The sequence below is a fragment of the Pristis pectinata genome, chromosome 7, assembly GCF_009764475.1.
Source record: "Pristis pectinata isolate sPriPec2 chromosome 7, sPriPec2.1.pri, whole genome shotgun sequence".
In the NCBI taxonomy this organism is placed as follows: domain Eukaryota; kingdom Metazoa; phylum Chordata; class Chondrichthyes; order Rhinopristiformes; family Pristidae; genus Pristis; species Pristis pectinata.
In genome coordinates, this window is record NC_067411.1 from 33761467 (window position 1) to 33784494 (window position 23028).

Genomic DNA, 23028 nt, shown 5'->3' on the forward strand with positions numbered 1-23028 from the left:
GTGTGTGTGTGGTGGGGGTGTGGGAAGGAGAGAGCGAAGAATCGTGAGTGGGTGTGTTCGTGCCCCGCACCCCCCGCAGCTAAAAAGCCTCCGCGCCCGCACTCCAGCCTCAGCTGCCGGCTCGGCAGATCAAACCCAGCCCGGTCACCACAAGCTCCATTTCTCCTCGCTAAGTCCTGCCAGCAACAGCACTAAATGCAGGGAAGGATGGAAAGCGGGATAGAATGCTGTAGCTCGGGAGAGCACGGAGACTGTGTGACCGGGAAATTTACATGCGTCCCATACACCAAGAATCGAACGGAATGTTACGGTAGTCGACCTTTGCAAGGAAACTGGGCGCTCCTCGGAATTATTTTAGGACATTGTAATATTCCCAGAGTTTAAATCCTTCTCCAAATCCTCTCCAGTTTTTTTTTGCAATTTCTATCCTCTTGCTTTTGCATTCAATGGTGTGTGTGTGAGAGTGAGTGAGAGAGAGAGAAATCTCACAAGGGGAACAGCCAGCCAAGAATATTTTAGGGCAGTTTGTTGCTGTACTTTTTTTTTGCTTGACCTTACAGCGAAATAATCTCCTTTCCCCACCACATTAACACACGAACACACACACACCTACCTTCAGGGAAATTCAACTTCACATAGCAAATAAGACACGGCCCCCAAAGCAATGCAAAGACTAAAAATAAAAGCCTGACTGAGACCGAGAGGCGGGGAAGGGGGATACAGAGGCCGGGGTTACCTCAACATGTCAGTCCCGTCGGTAGCACCAGCCGCTCCCCGGCATAGCTGTGTGGCTGCCTTAATCCAGGGCTACAGTCTCCGGCTACAGAGTAATCCAACATCTAAGCGGGTCGCAGACTCCTCGGCGAAAGGTTGCAGAACTACAAGATGTCTCAAAGAGAGATGGGGGGGGGAGGTAAAGGGGTGGGGTAATTAGGGAGGGAAAGGGGGGCTCAAAAGTGCGAGGGTGAGTGTGTCCAGGAATCCCCAGTGTGTCCGCTCCTTCTCTGCGGATCGCAGGCAACGAGTTAACACGGAGCAGGCGGGCGGACGTTTCTCCCGAGGATCTCCTCTCTCTCTCTCTCTCTCCCACCCTCACTTACTCCTCTCTTACAGTCTCTGAATCTCCGAGACACTCTGGAAGGGGGGGGTGGGGGGGGGGGGAGGAGGAGAGAGGTCAGCCCGCTGACGTCAGGCACATCAGAGCATACCAACACTCCCCCTTCTCTCTCTCTCTCTCTCTAGCTCGCAGGCACACCAAAACTCGGAGAATCACCCTCCTCCGACTGCCGATGCCCCCCTCGTACAATGCACGCCAAGCCCCCAGACTGAGCCTCACCCAACTCAAATAGGGTTTTGATCAGCCCGAGAATCGGATGAAAGCAGCTGCCTCTCGGGTGTTTCTCTGCACAGAAAGCACACTGACCTGTAGGATTTATAACAAGCCAAACGTGGCCGGCAGTACACTAAGTCTCAACGCGATGCACACACTCCCAGAGCTGCACGATTTAGCATCAAACTTGCACTGAAGCAGCACTATCAACGCACAATTTCGATTCATAGCAACAATAGTTTGCATTCAAATAGCACCAAGGCCTTTCTCGGGAATATTACCAGGCAAAAATTAGATTGAGCTGGAGTAGGAGACGGAATTTACTGCGAGAGGGAAGGAATGCTTCAATGGAGAGGGGGATAGCCCTGTGCAGGGATTCCGGAGTTGGGAGCTCAGACAACGGATGGCAAAGGCAGAGCAATTAAAATTTGGGAACACTCACAACTCCAGAGTTCAAAAAAGCCGGAGGTTGGTGCAGGTTGGGAGACTGGAAGGTAGGGAGGGCTGGGGGTCAGGAATTAAATTGGAAATCAAACTGAGAATTTGGAAATCAAGACGAGAATTTTGAAATCACGTTACTGCCTAACTGGTCAATGTAACTGAGGGAAGAATGGAGCAGTGAATAATTGGGCTTCAATGGGAATTGTGACGTGAATAACAGAGATATGGATGAGTTCGAATTGAAACAAGGTGGAAACATGGGATTTGAACCAGGAGCAAACTGGGAATGCCAGGCCCATAACATAAAATGTATCATTGAGGGTTTCAGCTGCAGGGCAGGCTGGAGATGGGAACGATTGCAGTGGTTGAATTAGGTGCCATGCTCAGAAGCCCTTTCCAAGGTTCAGCTGGAATCGAGCTTGTCAGCAGTCTGCCTCACAGTGGACAGAAAGGTGATCATAGAGAGATACAGCACAGAAACAGGCCCTTCGGCCCAGCAACTCTGCACTGACCATCAAGCACCATTTACATTGATCCTAACCTAACCCTTTTTATTTTCCCCACATTCCCAACAACTCTCCCCGCTCCAGGTTCCACCGCTCATCTCCACATTAGGGGCAATTTACAGGGGCCAATTAGCCTATCAATATGCACAATTTTTGGGATGTGGGAGGAAACAGGAGCACCCAGGGGAAACCATGCAGTCACAGGGAGAAGGTGCAAACATCACACAGACAGCAGCGGAGGTTAGGATTGGACCCAGGTGGCTGGAGCTGTGAGGCAGCAACTGTGTCACTGGCACTACCCAATATTGTAATAAGGGGTTAGTGCAGAACAGTTTGCACTGGGAACTGAAGAGATGCAAACTTTCTGATATTTATTTGAAAAAAATAATTGGTGGGCATTTCATTTCATCCAATACTGATATCAGACAAGATAAAATTATGTTTTGCAATAATAATTTCATGTGTACCAGACATGGCTTTTGTAAATGAGTGGGCACAACAAGTGATTGAGAGAAATGTGCATGCAGCCCTGACTGTCTGAAGTTCTTCCATTCTCCATCAAAGTTGGATGGACCAAGTTTCCACAGTGAGTCAGTAAATTGTAGAATTAATCCTGACAGGTGAAATGAGGCGAAAATCACCAGGTGGTTGCTGACATGTTAATGCAACAAGTTGGTGATGACTATATTACTAAGATATACACATATCCTATAATTTGCCATATAGATTCCTTTGAAGGTAATCTCATTCTCTTTATTATGAGGTTTTGCATTGGGGTGAGAATATTGAATCGATTTGCAATTTTATTGTTGGAAGTTGCTCCCAGATTTGAACCAACAGCAATGCAAGAAAAACCAACAAGTCCAATGGGGCTCATTCTTGTATATTAATCCCCTTACAAACAGATGCACTCTGGATAAAGATATACAACGTGCTTCAATGTCCAATGGGTTGAACCCTTCTCGGGGCTAACTGTGACAACACTGATCAAATATATCTATTCCAAGAAAAGCCCATTTTGGAAGGGTTCTCTGATTCTGGGAAATTATCCAGTCGCAGAAAAGACTGATTGTCATTCAACATTTTAGAAACAAATCATTGAAGAGGTAATATGAAAACAGGGAATGTGTACACTGCTGGGCTTTCTCCCAATATACTTATCTTACACTCAGAGCAAGAAAAGCAGACCTGCATTTCTTATGAATCTTATGAACTCATGCACTTTGCATTACATGAATGGGACCACCATTTCATAGAATTAATGAGTATTCTCTTGCGGTGTTATTCATTGGGTACTATATGGGTTGCTGCTACCTCACTACCTGTACTACTTCAAAGCACTGTGCAATGAATTGATCTGTACGAACGGTATGCAAGACAAGTTTTTTCACTGTACCTCGGTACAAGTGACAATAATAAGCCAACACCAAGACTACTGTATTCTTCTATCCAGAAGAGTGGCAAACATACTATTAGGGAGTAGGCACTAACACCATATTACAATATTGGGTGATACAGTGACACAGCTGGTAAAGCTGCTGACTCACAGCTCCAGTGAGCTGGGTTCAGTCCTGACCTCCACCGCTGTTTGTGTGGTGTTTGCACATTAGGCAATGTTCCAGCCAAAACTAATAATTACATTGATTTACAAGAGGATATTGGTAGAAGGACACGGCAGGGCAACAACAGTGCAATAAACTTCTTCCTAACAATGAAAATTCCTCCTTTTTTTACTTTTGAGGACTAAATCTGTGATAAATGGTTATACAGAAAGTATTGTATCCTGGTGAGCCTACTTGCATTCATATTACTAGTTCATTTTATAGAAACTAGAAAAACAATTTATGAATAATATTGTGCTTTTGGTCATCCCCAAGTTACTTGATAAGCGATACATAAAAGTAGCCTTAAAGTAACCATATGATTTTTTCCCACATAATACCATGTTCAAAAGATAAAATATAGACAGTTAACAGTACAACACAAAACTGCCTTCATCATGAATTAGCAATTAACATTTTAATGATTATACTGTCAAAGATCTAACTATAAATTGTAAACAGAGTCAAACAAGACAAAGGTAAAGTTATTGACAAATAAGATGTTTCATTCAGTGTTTCAATGGCAACAAATTGCCTGATCCATCATGCATATCTGCCTTTAATTTCAGCACTTAGATTATATTTGTTAACGACATAGAAGGAGGCTATTTGGCCCATGGAATCCATGCTGGCTCCTGGAGCCACTCCATTCCCTGGCTTATATCCCCAGAGTTTCCCCCATTCTCTCACACATACCCATGAACAACCCCTGAAACCAGAAGTAATTTACAGCAGCCAATCAGCCCAATAATGAGCAGGTTTCAGAGGGACATGGGCGGAAACCAGAGCACCTGAGGGAAATCCCGAGAGTCAGAGGGGAAATGTGCAAACTCCACATAGACAGCACCAGAGGTCAGGATTGATCATGGTTTGCTGATCAGTTTCTCTGTCAGCAGTATCTCTCTGCCACCCCTGACAGATTATACTGTAAATAGATGATGTGACATAACTTCTTATTCAATGTGTGCAAAAAATAAACAGATCTTCTGGTTATTATCCTATTTCTGACTGTAGGAGCATAATGAGTCCAAAGCAGCTACCATGTTTACCACATTACAACAGTATTTCTCAGATTTTATGGAGAAGCAAGTTTAACTTGCTCATGATACCTTAATATCTAATTTGATTTTGGTCTTTCATTTCATCCTGCATTGTTTCAGAGACAGAACAAAAAGGCCTGTATTTATATCCCCTCATTCACAATGTCTCCAAATGCTTTATGATCAATTAAATATTTTAGAGTCATAGAGTCATACAGCACGGAAACAAGCCCTTCGAACCAACCGGTCCATGCCAACCAAGATGCCCATCGAAGCTAGTCCCATTTGTCTGCGTTTCCCCCACATTCCCCTAAACCTTTCCTATCCATGTACCTGTCCAAATGTCTTTTAAATGTTGTTAATGTACCTGCCTCAAACACTTCCTCTTGCAGCTCATTCCATATACCGACCACCCTCTGGGTGAAAAAGTGCCCCTTGGGTTCCTATTAAGTCTCTCCCCTCTCATCTTAAACCCATGCCCTCTAGTTCTTGGTTCTCTGACCCTGGGGAAAAGACTGCGTACATTCACCCTATCTATGCTCCTCATGATTTTATACACCCCTTTTAGATCACCCCTCATTCTCCTACACTCCAATAAATTCCTGGCCTGCTCAACATCTCTCTATCACCCAGGCCCTCAGATCCTGGCAACAGTCTCGTAAATCGTTTCTGCACTCTTTCCAGCATAATGTCACCTTTCCTGCAGCAGGTGACCACAACTGAACACAATACTCCAAATGTGGCCTCACCAATCACCTTGGAAGTGAATTTGGAATCATTAAGCTCCCACAGCCAGCAAGAGCATCATCTGTTTATTTTTTTATGCATGCATTAAATAAAAGTTATCACATATATCCTATTTATGGTATAATCTGCCAGGGGCAGCATTGCAGGGAGTGCTGCTGACTCACAGCTCCAGCAACCCAGCTTCAATTCTGACCTCCCAGTGCTGCTTGTGTGGAGTTTGCACATTCTCCCTGTGGCCACATGGGTTTCTCCTGGGTTCTTCAGTTTACTCCTACAATAATGACTTTATGTCCAACATAATTAATTGCCTATAAAACATTTTAGGACATTCTGAATGAGGACATATAAATGCAGGCCTTTTCTTTGTATCTGAAACAATGCAGGACTGAAATTCACAGAGATGAAAGACCGAAGTCAAATTAGATATCAAGATATCCTGAAGAAGTTAAACTAGCTTCTTCATAAAATCTGAGAGACACCAGATTTGCAAGATATTACTAAACAATGGAGATATAAGAGACTGCAGATGCTGGAATCTGGAGCAACACACAAAGCGCCAGAGGAAGTCAGCAGGTCAGGCAGCATCAACCCGAAACATCGACTGTCTATTTCCCTCTATAAATGACGAAGCAATGGGCATAGAACATAGAACATGGAACATTACAGCACAGTACAGGCCCTTTGGCCCACAATGTTGCACCGACATTTTATCCTGCTCCAAGATCTATCTAACCCTTCCCTCCCACATGGCCCTCCATTTCTCTATCATTCATGTGGCTATCTAAGAGTCTCTTAAATGTCCCTAATGTATCTGCCTCCACAACCTCTGCTGGCAGTGCGTTCCACGCACCCACCACTCTCTATGTAAAAAAAACTTACCCCTGCCATCCCCCTTATACCTTCCTCCAATCACCTTAAAATTATGTCCCCTCGTGTTAGCCATTGCCGCACTGGGAAAAAGTCTCTGACTGTCCACTCGATCTATGCCTCTTATCATCTTGTACACCTCTATCAAGTTACCTCTCATCCTCCTTCTCTCCAAAGAGAAAAGCCCTAGCTCACTCAACCTATCCTCATAAGACATGCTCTCCAATCCAGGCAACATCCTGGTAATCTCCTCTGCACCCTCTCTAAAGCTTCCACATCCTTCCGATAATGAGGCGACCAGAACTGAACACAATACTCCAAGTGTGTTCTAACCAGAGTTCTATGGATCTGCAACATCACCTCATGGCTCTTGAACTCATGTTGTATCAATGACCTTTCTAATTCTATATTTTGCCACATTAAGGGAAACTTTAGCAATATTCTAATCTCAGCCACTAAGCAACAGAATTCACATAGGGAAGAGCATAGCACCAACTATTCTCCTCAACACTCAAACAGCATAGGAGAAGCTGATATCAGATGTGTCAATATTTCAGTGGAACAAAGGAAATTACAGTGGCATGAGAGAGGAACTGGCCCAAGTTGATTGGAAAAGTAAGCTAGTTGGAGGGACGGCAGAGCAAAAATGGATGGAATTTCTATGAGAAATAAGGAAAATGCAGGATAGATATATTCCAAGAAAAAAGAAGGTTATGAATGGAAAAATGGCACAAATGTGGATAACGAGAGAGGTGAAGGCTAAAATAAAAGCAAAAGGGAGGACATACAAGGAAGCAAAAATTAGTGGGAAAACAGAAGACTGGGAAACTTTTAAAAATTTACAGAAAGAAACTAAGAAGGTCACTAGGAAAGAAAAGATGAATTATGAAAGGAAGTTGGCAGATAACATTCAAAAAGATACCAAGAGTTTTTTTAAATATACGAAGAGTAAAACAGAGGTACGGGTTGATATAGGACCAATTGAAAATGCTGTAGGAGAGATTATAATGGATAACAAAGAGATGGCAGAGGAACTAAATGAGTATTTTGCATCGGTCTTCACTGTGGAGGACATCAGCAATATACTGGATAGTGAGGGGTCTCAGGGGATAGAACTGAATTCAGTTAAGATTACTAGAGAGAAGGTGCTCGGGAAGCTAAATAGACTAAAGGCAAACAAGTCTCCCGGACCGGATGAGGTGCACCCCCAGGTTCTGAAGGAGGTGGCTTCAGAGATTGCGGAGGCATAGGTGATAATTTTCCAGGAATCAATAGACTCCAGCATGGTTCCGGAGGACTGGAAGGTCGCAAATGTAGTTCCACTGTATAAGAAAGGTGGGAGGCAGCATAAAGGAAATTACAGACCTATTTGTCTGGCATCGGTGGTGGGAAAGTTATTGGAATCGATCCTCAAGGATGAGGTTATGGAATACCTAGAGGTGCAAGGCAAGATAGGTCCAAGCCAGTATGGTTTCGTGAAGGGAAGATCCTGCTTGACCAACCTATTGGAGTCTTTTGAGGAAATCTCAGGTCGGGTGGATAAGGGGGAGGCTGTGGATGTTCTGTATTTAGACTTTCAAAGGCCTTCAACAAGGTGCCCGCACAAGAGGCTGATTAATAAGATGAGAACTCATGGAATTACAGGTAGGATACTGGAATGGGTGGAGCATTGGCTGGTAGGCAGAAAGCAAAGAGTGGGAATAAAGGGATCCTGTTCTGGTTGGCTACTGGTTACTAGTGGTGTTCTGCAGGGGATGGTATTAGGGCCGCTTCTTTTCACTTTGTACATTAATGATTTGGATGATGGAGTAAATGGTTTTGTGGCTAGGTTTGCAGACGACACCAAGGTAGGTGGAGGAGTCAGGAGTATTGAAGAAATAGGAAGGTTGCAGAGAGACTTAGATAGTTTAGGAGAATGGGCAAAGAAATGGCAGATGAAATTCAATGTTGAGAAATGTGCTGTTGTACACTTTGGAAAAAGAAATAAACGGGCAGATTATTATCTAGATGGGGAGAAAATTCAAAGTACAGAAATACAAAGGGACTTGGGGGTACTCGTGCAGGATACCCTAAAGGTTAACCACCAGGTCGGATTGGCGGTAAAGAAAGCGAATGCTATGTTAGCATTCATCTCGAGAGGTATAAAGTACAAAAGTAAGGAAGTGTTGATGAGGCTGTATGGGGCACTGGTGAGGCCTCATTTGGAGTACTGTGTGCAGTTTTGGGCCCCTTATCTTAGGAAGGATGTACTGGTGTTGGAGAGGGTTCAGAAAAGATTTACGAGGATGATTCTCGGAATGAAAGGGCTTACTTATGATGAGCGTTTGTCGGCTGTTGGACTGTACTCACTGGAGTACAGAAGAATGAGAGGGAACCTCATAGAAACATTTAGAATGTTGAAAGGACTGGACAGAGTAGATGTGGTTAAGCTGTTTCCCCTGGTGAGTGAGTCCAGGACTAGAGGGCGCAGTCTTAGAATTAGAGGGTACTGGTTTAAAACCGAAATAAGGAGAAATTTCTTTAGCCAGAGGGTAGTGAAATTATGGAATTCTTTGCCACGTACAGCTGTGGAGGCCGGAACATTGGGGGTGTTTAAGGAGGAGATTGATAGGTATCTAATTAGTCAAGGTATCAAGGGATATGGGGATAAGGCCGGAAATTGGGGCTAGATAGGAATAGTATTAGTTTAGCTCATGGAGCAGACTCGATGGGCCAAATGGCCTACTTCTGTTCCTTTGTCTTGTGATCTTGTGATCTTAACTTTGCACATCGAACCACAAAATAAAATAAATTACACTCCCTATTTCTTTCGGACTATATTCAGCAAAGATGCTCATTGAGTAAGGATAAATCCTTGGTTAAATTTTTTAAAATGTTCAATAAATACCTTTTAATTGCTATATGACATAATGTTTAAGTATGGGTTTGAATTGTATCATATAATTCAGTTGGAAATATATATAATAGATCACAACAAATAAATCTTTATAGAAACTCAATAACTAAGTTGATTGGATATAAACATAAATAGTAAGCTCTGCAAAACAGAGTTTGCAGTTAGAATTGTGTGATAGGTTGCTGCAGTCAATTCATCACAGACACCCTGCGAGCAGATCCTTCCAAACTGGTATCAGGGATATCTGCCACATCAGGCAGTCTAGTTTGCAAAAGAATATCAAACACAGAACATATCGAGACACAAGAGACTGCAGATGCTGAAATCTGGAACAACAAACAATCTGCCAGAGGAACTCAACAGGTCGAGCAGCAGTTGTGGGGAGATCTAAATACGGGCATTTCCATGTGAACCCAGCAAAGTCCAGGACCACATGTTCACAAGATCAATATTGTCATCACTGTTCACAATGAAAAGAACCATTAGCTGAACAGAGCACATTCACTGCATGGTGGCAGAGATTTATATTGAATTGCAGAGTCTATAGCACTGACCTTCGGCCTTTGCTGGTACACAAGCCTCCTCCTGCCCTCTTTATTTAGCTCAAACAGCATATCTTTCCATTCACATAGCTTCCTTTTAACTGCATCAATTCTATTTATAAATCAAAGACCAGAACTAACCAATGTTCTATATTGATCTAATATATAGCCATTTATCAATGATATTCCCTCGAAATGAATTGTTGTTTACTTGTTTTGGCCTAATTAACTCAGGTTACTACATTTAGTGATTTGTTTATCTGCACTCCATTCTACTCACCCCTTGTAATCCCTCTGTTCCCCAACCTTATTTGGGTTCTCATTCTCCACAGTCTCCAGTCTCATTATTCTTTCCACCGAACTATACCAGCTTATCTATGGTAAGGTTTCTTTACCAATAACACTTCTGACAGTTTATTAATACCTTCTCATATTTTGTCACATTACTAACTGTTGAACATTCACTTCTCATGGATCTGCAATGGTACTGTCTATCTCCATGAGAAATGGAGCAAAGAATTTAGTATACTTAAGCTCTTCATAGTATCCCCATAGCCCTCACAAGAAAAGCATTGCACTCTCACTTTCAATTTGCAGATGATCACCTAACCAGTGGGACACACGTTTTAATCCTCTGAACAAGGTGTTCCATTCATTTCACTTCCCTTTGTCCCAACATTGTGGCAAAACTTTTATCCAACCTGGCATGCATTCAGATTGTCTTCCTAAAAGACATCTCTACGTTTGAAAACCCATCTATATGTCCATGTTTTGGTCACCATTCCTGATCTGTTTGCCTCATTGTTTGTCTACTCAGTTCTTTCCCCATTGGCACCCTTCATAAAAATATTCTGTGACATTTTGCACATTAAGTGGGTCGCAAAGTTGCTGTTCTTCATGAGTATTATTCAGGAAGTAGCATGTTGCTTTCATTCTGAAGCAGCCAATGCTGTCGGGTTTTATTTTTGAAAAATTAAGTATTTGTTAGGTATTGGTATATCTGCTCTAACCTTTCTCTCCCTGACAGTCACCTTCACTGAGACATCCAAATGGTACTGAAGCATTTCAGGTTGCAAGCTTGATATTTTGTGTCTTCCACCTCCAAGTGCAGGAAAACTATGAGCAAAGAAAGCCAGTCTCCTTTGCTAAGCTTCCAGACACTCAAATAATATTTTTAAATCAGCTCCACTGCTTGTATTAGCTTTAAGGGAAGAAGAACTTGCATTTATATAGCACTCCTAACAACGTAAGTATGTCTCAAAATGTGCTTCATAACCAATTAACTACCTTTGAACAATAGTCACCGCTGTAACGTAAAAGCCTTCTTTTGCAGAAGTTCCTAATTTCTTCTTGCAGATGGCCAAAACCATGTCAATATTCCAATTTTATCTTAATTCACATTAAACATCGAACAATATCCTTGGCTGTATGCATGAAATCTTTGTATGCAGTAACAACTATGTTCTGTACTTGGCTTTCAAAACCTGGTTGCACTTAAATAGAATTTTGAAAGCATATTAGAAAGTGCAGGCAGTATTAGATACATGTTCAGTGCAACTATCCAAGAGTAAATGTCTACCCTGCTGTTCCCTCCTTTAGAATATGAGCTAAAGGATGTTGTTTTTATTACAGTCATTGATGATGTGCAATACTAAATGGATAAGCTTACTGTATGTGCCATACTAAATTATGTGTAGAAGGTATATACTTCACAATATACGGACCTTTATCTCATCAAGGCATTCAGAACTCTTCACATGGGCTGGCCCTGAAACTTAACTGCAATGTAATAATTTTTAATTACAACTACTGCAATGTCAGTACGTCACTGATAGTTGTGCATGATAAAAAAGTAATAAATGAATTGTTTTTTTTTCCCCTGAGCTTTTCTCTTTTTGTCTTACAGTCAGTGACTCATGCAATGTAGAGTTACACTGTGCGTGCTGGACAATGAATGCTGTTAGACTAGCTATCTATTGACAAGATTGGTTCCAATGCACATCCAAATTTCACACATACACCACAGTCTGGAGTATGATTCCTGTCTGATTTTATCTCTCTTTGGCCCTGCTATAATTCTCATATTTGATATCAAAATAACAACTTAAAAACATGTTAGGCGTCTTGGTCAGCATGGACAAGTTGGGCTGAAGGGCCTATTTCAACTCAGTGACCATGAGTCTATATGAATCTTAACCTGCATTAATTGACCAAATCCTGACTGAATCTAGGTTTAAGCTCTGACTTGATTTATCAATGTCATTAGATTAAAACTAGAACAGATACCCAGGAAAAGATAGTTCCATGCATGCTTAAGTCTGCTATAAGAACCCCAGGTTTAAGAGTGAATTGAAGAGAGGAAAGTGATGGGAACTATTGTTGAAAACATACATTTACTTCAAAATTAAATGGATTTTAATTGATTCTTTTAAAAATCAATCCAATCCTTAGAGTGAGCTGACTCTTTGTCCCCCGAGTAGAAAACAATTGAAGCTACAAATCCAACAGGAATACTTTACCACCAAAACAGTTTCATGTCCATAATACTAAAATAAAAGTTGCTCCAGAGGTATTATTCTAAATAGGATATTATAAATAACAATCAAATGCACTTGTGAATAAAAACCTTCCTCAGATATTCAGGAGATCATGTCAATTCTTAAACCAAGGTTCATTTAGGATTGGTCAATTAAGGCAAGTTCTGATAAATGTTTTTAAATTTTTATTTAAACTTAAATTATGAGAATTATAACAGGCCCAAAGAGAGGTAAGATCAACCAGGAATCATATTCTGGATGATAACCTGTATCTGAATATTCGATGTGCACAGGAATTAACTTATGCTTTGATTTCCTTTCTGCAGTGGACAGCTATTCTGGCAGCACTGATTATCCAACACACATATGATCCATATAACCATTCTTAGTTTACACAAGTCCAATCCTTCTTCAATCTGTTTCGTGCATAATAACCTGCAGTAATAAGTTACTTTCTGCACACAATTTAGTATGCACATACAGTAAGCTTAGCCATTTAGTACTGCACCTCTCCAATTACTGTAATAAAAGCTCTTTAGCTTTTTGAATTCTTCTTGTGTCTGTCACCAGCTTGTAATGATTTGTGTAGTGGGTCTACCAAACTGTTTGGATCCCTGTTTCTTATCTTTTAGAAAATGCCATTGTTTTGAATCTTTCTTGGATACAAAGAGGATGATCTCACACTTGCTCAGATTGAATCCCATTTACCATTGTTTTGCCAACACTTTAATTTTGCCATGTCTCTTTTCAGATTCATCCACCCACCCACACTATCTGTGGGCTTTCCTTACATTGGATCATATGAAAACTTGGATCTACAATCTTCTATCTCATATTCAAGGCCATTAATAAAGCAAGTTGACATCTTGGAGCAGATATACAGAAAACCTCACTTGCCCAATCTCAGTGAGCAAGTAACTAACTTTTATTCTTTCTTTTAGTCACCTGTCTCTCACCTAATTCCCAAACAAAGCCAAAAGCTGCCTCAAATTTTGTTCACTATCATTGTTGCCAATAATTTATTGTGTGGTATCTTATTGAATGCCTTCTGAGAGTCCATACAACTGCAGGCATAAACACTTTCTTTTACCTACCTTATTTGTGAACTCATCCAAAAATTCAACTAAGTAAATCAGAGATGGCTCACCCTTACTGTTGGGTCCCTCTCTGGTCATCCTACATCTGTTCAAATGCTCAGCCCCCACTCAGTAGTTGCTGAGAAATGGAAGCTGAAATATTACTCCAGGTATTAGACACAAAATGAGCAGTGGAGGAACTTTATGGAAGACTCAGTTCCATAATAATATATCATTATACTCTAAGCTAATCACATAGTTTGACAGTGATAAGAGAAGTCAATGCCATCTTCGAAGTACTACATTCTAATGTTAAATTTGGCTGGAGAATGATGGAATTATAATACAAATAAAGGGCTGTAAATGTATAATAGCAAAGATTTCACTGGTTTGCTCAGAAGTGAGACACTTATCCTTATGGATAATCCTGCCAGTGACAACCCTATAATAAGTAAGGTATTTTGCATTATCCGAGAAAGCAGATAGGAAAGACATTAAAGAAACACAATTAACTGTTCTGCACATAGTAAATAGATGTAAAATATATACTATCATACTTGGAATCGGAGAAAGCCAGACTAATATCTGGCACTGCCAATAAAATAATTCTAATCTGGTGTTGAACAATACAGTAGTATAGCTGTTGAGATTTATTGGAAATAGATGCTATTGCTGAAAGGCTATTCTCAACAACTAAAATGGGATTATGTTGATCTACAAAGATACGTTACATTCCTCAGCAACTTAATTATACAAGTGAATGAAATCAGATGTCCTCATATGGAAATTTGAGATGTCCAAATTCAATCTGCAGATCATGACTTAAGCAAATCTTTCCTCAGACTAAGTTCTCCCAAAATCAAATTCAGTCATTAGTATATTCTTTTCACTCAAGCAAATTGACTGTGTGGACAAGAAATCCATGATCTTCAAAGATATGAGCTAAAAGATCATATCAAGTTAGCTATTGTCCAAAGGAATGCAAATCTTACTCTGAACATTTAATAAAAATTATAAATGCTAACAGAGGTAGAGGTTAGTTGGTACACGAGGCACAAGCTACATCACCAAGAACTTTGGACATATTAATCAAATAAAACTGGAAAATAATTTTATAGCTGTGGTCGTAAAAGTTGATTGCTTTACATGAGTAACCTTGTGTACAACTGTGCAGAATGTATTTGACTATCTTTTCCATTGTATCTGACAAGTTAAGTGTGAGAAAAACTGAAAATGCTGGAGATACTCCACAGGACAGGCAGCAACTGTGGAGAGAGAAAGAGGGTTAACATTTCAGGTTGCTGATGTTTCATCAGACGTGAAACATTAACTCTGTTTCTCTCTCCACCGATATTGCCTGACCATTCTCTGTTTTTATTTCAGATTTCCAATTTTTTACTTTTCAAGTTCATGCATTATTTTTGATTTTAGAGAGTCATGGACACAGCTCAACACATCATGAAAACCAACATCCCCTCTGTGGACTCTGTCTACACTTCTCACTGCCTCAGTAAAGCAACCAACATAATCAGAGACTCCTCCAACCCCATTTGTCCTCTCTTCTTCCCCCCTCCCATCAGGCAGAAGATACAAAAGCCTGAAAGCATGTACCACCAGGCTCAAGGACAGCTTCTATCCCACTGTTATAAGACTATTGAACAGATATCTTGTATGATAAGGTGGACTCTTGACCTCACTATCTCCCTGCTCATGGCCTTGCACCTTATTGCCTGCCTGCACTGCACTTTCTCTGTAACTGTAACACTATATTCTGCATTCCTTTATTGCTTTTCTTTTGTACTACCTCAATGTACTGATGTAACAAAATGATCTGTATGGATGGCACGCAAAACAAAGTTTTTCACTGTACCTCAATACATGTAACAATAATAAACCAATTACCAATTAATTACTTTTCGTGATAAAATGCCCCTCATATTTACCACAAAGTGATTGTTAATTCCCTTGATTGGTAAGTTCCTTCTGATTGGTAAATGTTTCAACAATATGATAATAAGCTTTACAAACCACATGATTTAATGAGTTGATGATGAGTCTCTGCTGATATGGCCAACGTGGAGAACCTTTGATCTTTGCAAAATAAAATTTGCTCAGACTACCATTCATGACGACTATTCAATAATAACTGCACAAAAAGCTAGCTTCTGTGTCAAATGCCACACTGCCAAATACCTTTCTGACCTGCACCAGCAAAACACTAAGAATGACCATTCACCAGGGTACCAGTGTCTACAGAAGCGTTCCTTGCCCAGGCCACAACTTTCAGAACAAGACAAATGGGACAAAAGAGAGAACTGACTCAAACAAAGGTAAGAAATGAAGCTTGATCCATTTCAAGAACCATAGAACAATACAGCACAATACAGGCCCTTCGGCCCACCATGTTGTGCTGACCTTCAAACCACTCCTAAGACTATCTAACCCCTTCCTCCCATATATCCCTCTATCTTAAATTCCTCCATATGCTTATCTAACAATCTCTTGAACTTGCCCAACGTATCAGCCTCCACCACCACCCCAGGCAGCGCATTCCATGCACCAACCACTTTCTGAGTGAAAAACCTCCCTCTGACGTCACCCTTGAACCTCCCACCCATTACCTTAAAGCCATAGCCTCTTGTATTGAGCATTGGTGCCCTGGGAAAGAGGCGCTGGCTGTCCACTCTAGCTATTCCTCTAGAATAATTTGAAATAACAATCAATACATTGCAATTTCAGGTTCAATGTTCAAGACCAAAAACAGCTCATTAATTCTTTGTACATTTTAGGAGAATGGAATAGTTAACTGCTAATCATTCATTATGTTTCAAATAACATTGAAATTTGGTTTCATTGGATATACTGTACCTCAGGGTGGAGCGAAATTCAGCCATAATGACCTGTAAACAATGAGAAAATTAATGTTAATTTTTTTTAGAAAAAATCGATAATATTAATGATAGCTATAAAGTGTATAATTATAGTGCTATCTCATCAGGACAAAGTAAGTTCCAAGGCCTTAACAAAGTACTTAAAAAAAAACAATTTATTATATAAATCACCATTTGCTCTAAAATCGGCAACAGATTTTTTTCCATGACAAAATAAATTCCATTGCCATTATAAAGCACACTGTTCAATGGCATCAGCTAATATCCCTTTAAGGCTGTTAAGGGTACCATGGCAGGATGAATGAACATGAGAGATAAACCGAGGGAAAACTGTCATCTAAATTACATTAAGACAGGCAAGAGTTGAATCTACCTGTTATCTACATTGCATGATTAGAATAAATTACCTTCAGTAATTCAACATAAAATGCAGAAATCTTTAAAATGCAGCTCCACAGTCACAACCCATGCTCACAATAATTGGTTTTGAAAATTGATATAAAATTGTTTTCAATTTCTAAAAATAAAACTGGGAGTGTAAACTGTAAATTGGAAAGATTTTTATATATATATATATATATATATCTATATATATCCATTTTTGAGTCTTACCGTGAACTAATTATTGGCTGAATTAAGTAAGGCAGCATAATATTCAATCTAATATTTCATACCTATGATTAATGTATTATGCCAATTTATTATATTAAAGAAAATACACTCTTCAAATTTAAACCTTTAACATAAAATATCATAAACCACAGGATACCTCAAAGAGCTACTCACATAAAGAACAACTGATGTTAGAAGTTAAAGAGGGGTTGCAAAACCTCAAATACTTCACAACACAAATCAGGTGCTCTGGCCAATATCAAGCCATTTACTTTCTCATTAAAGCTTTGCTTTTAATATTGTATTTTATTCATATGGTGGATTGGATTGCAATGGAAGACTCTGAAAATATCATAAAAAGGTGAAAAAACAATAATAAATAGTTCAACAAACAATCTGCTGGAGGAACTCAGTGGGTCGAGCAATGAATCCTGATGCAGGGTTTCGACCCGAAACATCGACAGTTCCTTTCCTCCCACAGATGCTGCTCAACCAGTTGTGTACCTTCAGCAGATTGTTTGTTGCTCCATTTTCCAGCATCTGCAGTCTCTTGTGTCTCCAATAATAAATGGCTTGCGCTTGAGGTGGAAAAATATACAGGGGGGTGGAAAAGTTATTTAAATATTTAATGGAACCACATGGCAACCAATGAGCCAAAAAAACACTATATGAAGTATTGTATTAAGCATTGCAGAAAGTAGTTGAACTTATTTCAAACTGAGCTTTTCCACTAATGAGATGCCACATTAGAATCTATGGACTTAAATAGAAGCTTGATCTTCATTTATTAGAAGAGACACAATACTATTTCTCGGTCTGTGTGACATGTTTTTAAAGATCACATTTTCCTGACATTTCCCATAACATAGTTTTGCAGAGACGTGAAGTTCAAGGCATTTCAGTTCGATTTAATGGAAGATGACAATAATGATATTCCAAAATCAGTCGAGAGCGATCATGGTTGCTTGCATCCCCATGATACACATTGAGACAGTGTTTAAACATTTTTTAAAATAAAACTACATTTGCACTTTAAAAGGAACCGAGGCAATGCCGTAAAGAGATTTCAGCCTGGTATAGTCAGCGTAGGCACTGAAGAGGAACAAAGAAAAAGTCTCAAATTGCCCAAAAGCAACTCATAGTATAAGGGAAGGGAATTCCCCTGAAAATTAAGGCAAAACTGCAAGTGGTTATGAGCATCCGATGTGCTAAGTTGCTGAAGTTTATCATTGCATGCCTTTAAAGAAACAATGAAGTAGGCATCTGAAGTACATTTCCCTGCACCATCTCCTCTCCCCAAAAAGTCTTGCCTGATTCTCCCTTCCTTTCCAGGTGAAATTGATGCTAAGTTAGTTATTTGGAGATCAACAGTCTATAAGTTATGCACCCAAGTCACCATTCTTTACATGATGGAAGGTTGGAACAGATTATTCAAAAGCATTATAGCCTTGTTGTCAATTGATGTCATTGAAGAACATTGGCAACAGGCAAAAAATAATAGCAATCATAAAGATTACAACACAAAAACACACCATTTGTTCAAGTGAATCTATATTTGTGTTTATTCATCACACAAGTAGTGGTTCCAATCTCATGTGCCCATTCGATTCCTATTTCCATTTCCTTCAACCACATATCTAATGTGCACTTTAAATCTTGACGTAATCTCCTCCTCAATCAGCAATTCTGGTAATGTATCTCACAGCCTCAAACCTTCTCTGTAAAAAAAATTAGTTGTCTCAAATTTCTTATATTCAACATTGTATCAAAGGCTTCTCATTCTGGATGTTTCAATCACTGGAAACAACCTGAATTTTGATATCCTGTCCTTTCCCAACATAGTTTTAAACACTTCCATCAAATCACCCTTATACGCTTTCCTATTCTAGCTCCTTCATAGGTATATCTAGGCAGAACAGGCAGAGTCTGAGTGAATTCACATTTAACACTCTTTACTGCTTCAACATTTGTTCTGCATAATCAAATTTGAATCTGCACAGAACACTACAAAGGCTTTAATTATGGTTTTACGCAGATTCATCACATTCACTTTTATCGTATTAACTTCCATAAACAGCTGCTCATTGACTTCAGGAAGGGGGCAGTGCCCATGCTCCTGTTTACATCAGTGGTGCTGAGGTCGAGGGGGTTGAGAGCTTCCTAGGAGTTCCTAGGAGTGAACATCACCAATAGCCTGTCCTGGTCCAACCACGTTGACACCATAGCCTAGTAAGCTCACCAGCACCTTTGTTTCCTCAGGAAGCTAATGAAATTTGGCATGTCCCCTTTGACCCTTACCAATTTTTATTGATGTACCATTAGAAGCATCCTATCTGGATGCATCATGGCTTTGTGTAGCAACTGCTCTGCCTGTGACTGCAAGAAATTGCAGAGAGTTGTGGACACAGCTCAGCACATAACAGAAACCAGCCTCCCTCCATAGACTGTTTACATTCTTGCTGCCTCAGTAAAGCAGCCAACATAAAGGCACAGTAGTGTAGGGGTTAGCATAACACTTTACAGCACCAGCGACCCGGGTTCAAATCCGGCCACTGTCTGTAAGGAGTTTGTACGTTCTCCCTGTGTCTGCATGGGTTTCCTCCGGGTGCTCCGGTTTCCTCCCACATTCCAAAGACGTACAGGTTAGGAAGTTGTGGGCATGCTATGTTGGTGCCGGAAGCGTGGGGACACTTGCAGACTGCCCCCAGAACACTGAGCAAAAAAGATGTATTTCATTGTGTGTTTTGATGTACATGTGACTAATAAAGAGATCTTATTTTATCTTATCTTAATCAGAGATCCCACTCATCCCGGACATTGTTTTTCTCCCCCCCTCCCATTGGGCAGAAGATACAAAAGCCTGAAGCACATACCACCAGGCTCAAGGACAGCTTCTATCCTGCTGTTTTTAGACTATTGAACAGTTCCCTAGTATGATAAAATGGACTCTCAACCTCACAATCTCCCTCATTGTGACCTTGCACCTTATTGTCTACTTGCACTGCACTTTCTCTGTAACTCTAACATTTTATTCTGCACTCTGTTATTGATTTACCTTGTACTATCTCAATACACTGTGTAATGAATTGATCTGTATGAACGCCATGCAAGACAAGTTTTTCACTGTACCTCGGTACATGTGACAATAATAAACCAATTTTTCAATTTACCACTTACCACAAGCCCAGTATTCTACTGATGCTTTCATGGCCTTGTCAACTTTTGTTTTTCTCCAATGTCTCTTAAAACTGAGCCCCAATCTGCTTTTCTTCCATATCAACTACATATCCCTCACTCAAAGTGAAGAGATCATGTTAGGATATAAATGGGTAGAAATGCATCTTCAGTTTTTTGCACAATGGTAGAAATTGCACATTGTACACCTCTTTTTAAAATTCTATTCCATCAAAGTGCCCTCACATTTACTCCTAATGAATTCGGATGGCTACATTTTCATTCATTCAACAATGCAATCAATGTTCCTTGAGTCTTTTTTTAAACTTGGTAATTATTTATACGGCACTTAATTTTGTGCCAATTGCAAATTTGACTTAAATTCTGTGTCCAATCACTCATTCATTTAGTGAATAGAAACACTCAGGAGAGAAAACCCTACCCCAAATGAGAAACCCACTTCCATTCACCAGTTTTTAATTCAATTCATTTCCCTTCCAGTTTCTAAGCTCTTAACATTCTGCGATATTCTCCAAAGCAAAACATTATCAAAGGCTTTCTGAATGTTCACGTGGATCATATCCACCTCAGTGAATTCGATGAAGTTTGTCAAGCTTTCATTTGAATGTATTCTAAACATTTGTTTCTTCATCCAGATTTAATAATTTCATATTTAATTAAAGATTCACATATGATTCCCCAGCACGTGTGTTGAATTGGCTTCCTTGTACTTGCAAGGGTTAGCTCTCCCTTCATTTTTTTTCAAGATGGGTATTCATTCTTCCTGTCACACACATCAACACACAAAAGAACCCTAAAGTATAATGGAAGACTCTTGATTTGTGTGCTGTATGGGAGAGAGATCAGAGGTGTGCTTATGGTACTTGTCAAATGTAAATTGACATGTCTGAATCATTCTTGGGTTTTTGTTGACATTTTCTCGATGAGCTGCAAATAGCAAATAGATGAGCCTTTTATAATTTTAGGAGGTTCCAAAGCACTTTGGAAACCACGTGTTACTTTGGGAGTGTGGTCACAGTACAAGTTTAAGTTCAAGTTTATTGTTGTGGCCATACATACCCAGGATATAAATGCCATGAAAATTAACTCTTTGCAGCAGCAGCACAGGACATTACAAACATGACATCAATAAATTAACATAAATTATGCCTAATTTACAGGACAAAAATAAACAAAAAACAAACATAACGACATTGGTGCAAGGTGAGGGAGATATAATCCATGGTAGTGTTAGGGTTTTTCAGGTCGGCTCAAGAACCTGATGGCAGGGGGGAAGAAGCTATTGTTGAACCTTGAGGTGCGGGTCTTCAGGTGCCTACAAACGATCGGAAAGTGATATTCAATTTACATGCAGCAAGCCTCTGAAAACAACAATTTTTTTAATAATTAGTTAACTTCTGGGAATGCCAACATTTCCAATCAAAACCAGACCAAGTAAATTTGGGCATGGGGCAAAGTATAGATGGTGAGCTCAAATCTGCAGTCTGTATTGGTCTTTTTCATTGAAGGAGAAATACCAGCCACAAGACTATAAGTGACTCTCCTTTGCTCATCAAAATCATACCATGGGATCTTTAACATCCTTCTGAGACAGCAGCCAGGATGTTTGTTTAACATTATATTTGAAAGACATCTCTGGGAGTGTTGCATTTCCTCAGTACTGCATGGTATGCCCAGATTTTTAGCTTCAAGTCTCTGAAGTGGGACTCAAACCCAGAAACTTTACAATCTGTAGGAAAGGGCAGATCCAGAAATATTATAATCTGGAGGGAAGGGCCACAGGCAACAGCCACATATTTGAGCATTGAGCTTCCATTTAAAGGTCTGCTCTAAAGTTGATTTTATTGAGTAATGCTCCTGATCAGTTGCCCATTCTTGAGCTGAAAGATGGATCTCCAGATGATGAAGGTCTCCTCAGCAATTTCAAGGGTTGCTGCCAACTCTTCCACTTTCCCTCAAACTGTGCTGATGTATCCCATTAATTTTCAGCACTTGCTATACCTGTAGTTTAAAAAACTTCTCTAATATTTTCTCTCATATTACTTTATATTTAATCAGTTCAGGAATTAACCCCCTTTTCCAATATTCTTGTTTTGAGTAAAATTTGACTCGAAACCTGGTCAACTTTTTGCTCATAGCCGTGAAGATGATTTTGGTCTCCTGCTGGTACTTAAGGTGAGATCAATGATCTCACTACCCTGCAGAAGTGAAGCTGAAGTCCTTCTGGAATGAACAATTCTGTTTTAGTTGCTGAACATTACACAGAGTGGTTTGGAAAGGTTACAACACATTTTGTGCTTAAATATGCAAGGAAAAGCTCTTCAAGCACATAGCTCATAGGAGCACTCTATTCAGCAGAAAGTCTTCAGTAATTCTTTGTTTTGGGAATGATGCATTGTGATGGAGTTTATGACTATGCAAGTTCCAGAAATACTTTTTTAAAACCAAGCACTTCTCCATGAAGATATCACCCCTTCCGTGACAAGTCCATGCATTTACTTTTCCAGTCTAACCCATTTCAAAAATCTCATTGTGTCTCCATCTAGAGATCTTTGTTTCTTCACATATCCAAAGTCAGACAACTTGACCACCTTTTCTCCTTGCAAAAGATCAGTCAGGCTTAGAACTCACATCTGATCAGTATCAAACTTCGGAATTTCTTCAAGGAGGCTCTCCCTACTTACAAGATTAGGGCACATAGAAGTTGGCATTCAAGTGAGGATTTATATAAGATAAAACTTAACAAA

General features: G+C 40.0%; 1 protein-coding gene across 1 annotated transcript in view; it reads right to left on the bottom strand.

Annotated features, from left to right (window-relative positions):
• The window catches only part of LOC127572951 (receptor-type tyrosine-protein phosphatase delta-like), a 511608-nt gene extending 510530 nt beyond the window's left edge, over positions 1–1078 (bottom strand). The window contains 1 exon segment of the mRNA XM_052020675.1: positions 737–1078. The gene's annotated coding sequence lies outside the window, so the exon portion shown is untranslated.
• Between the last annotated feature and the right edge of the window lie 21950 nt (positions 1079–23028).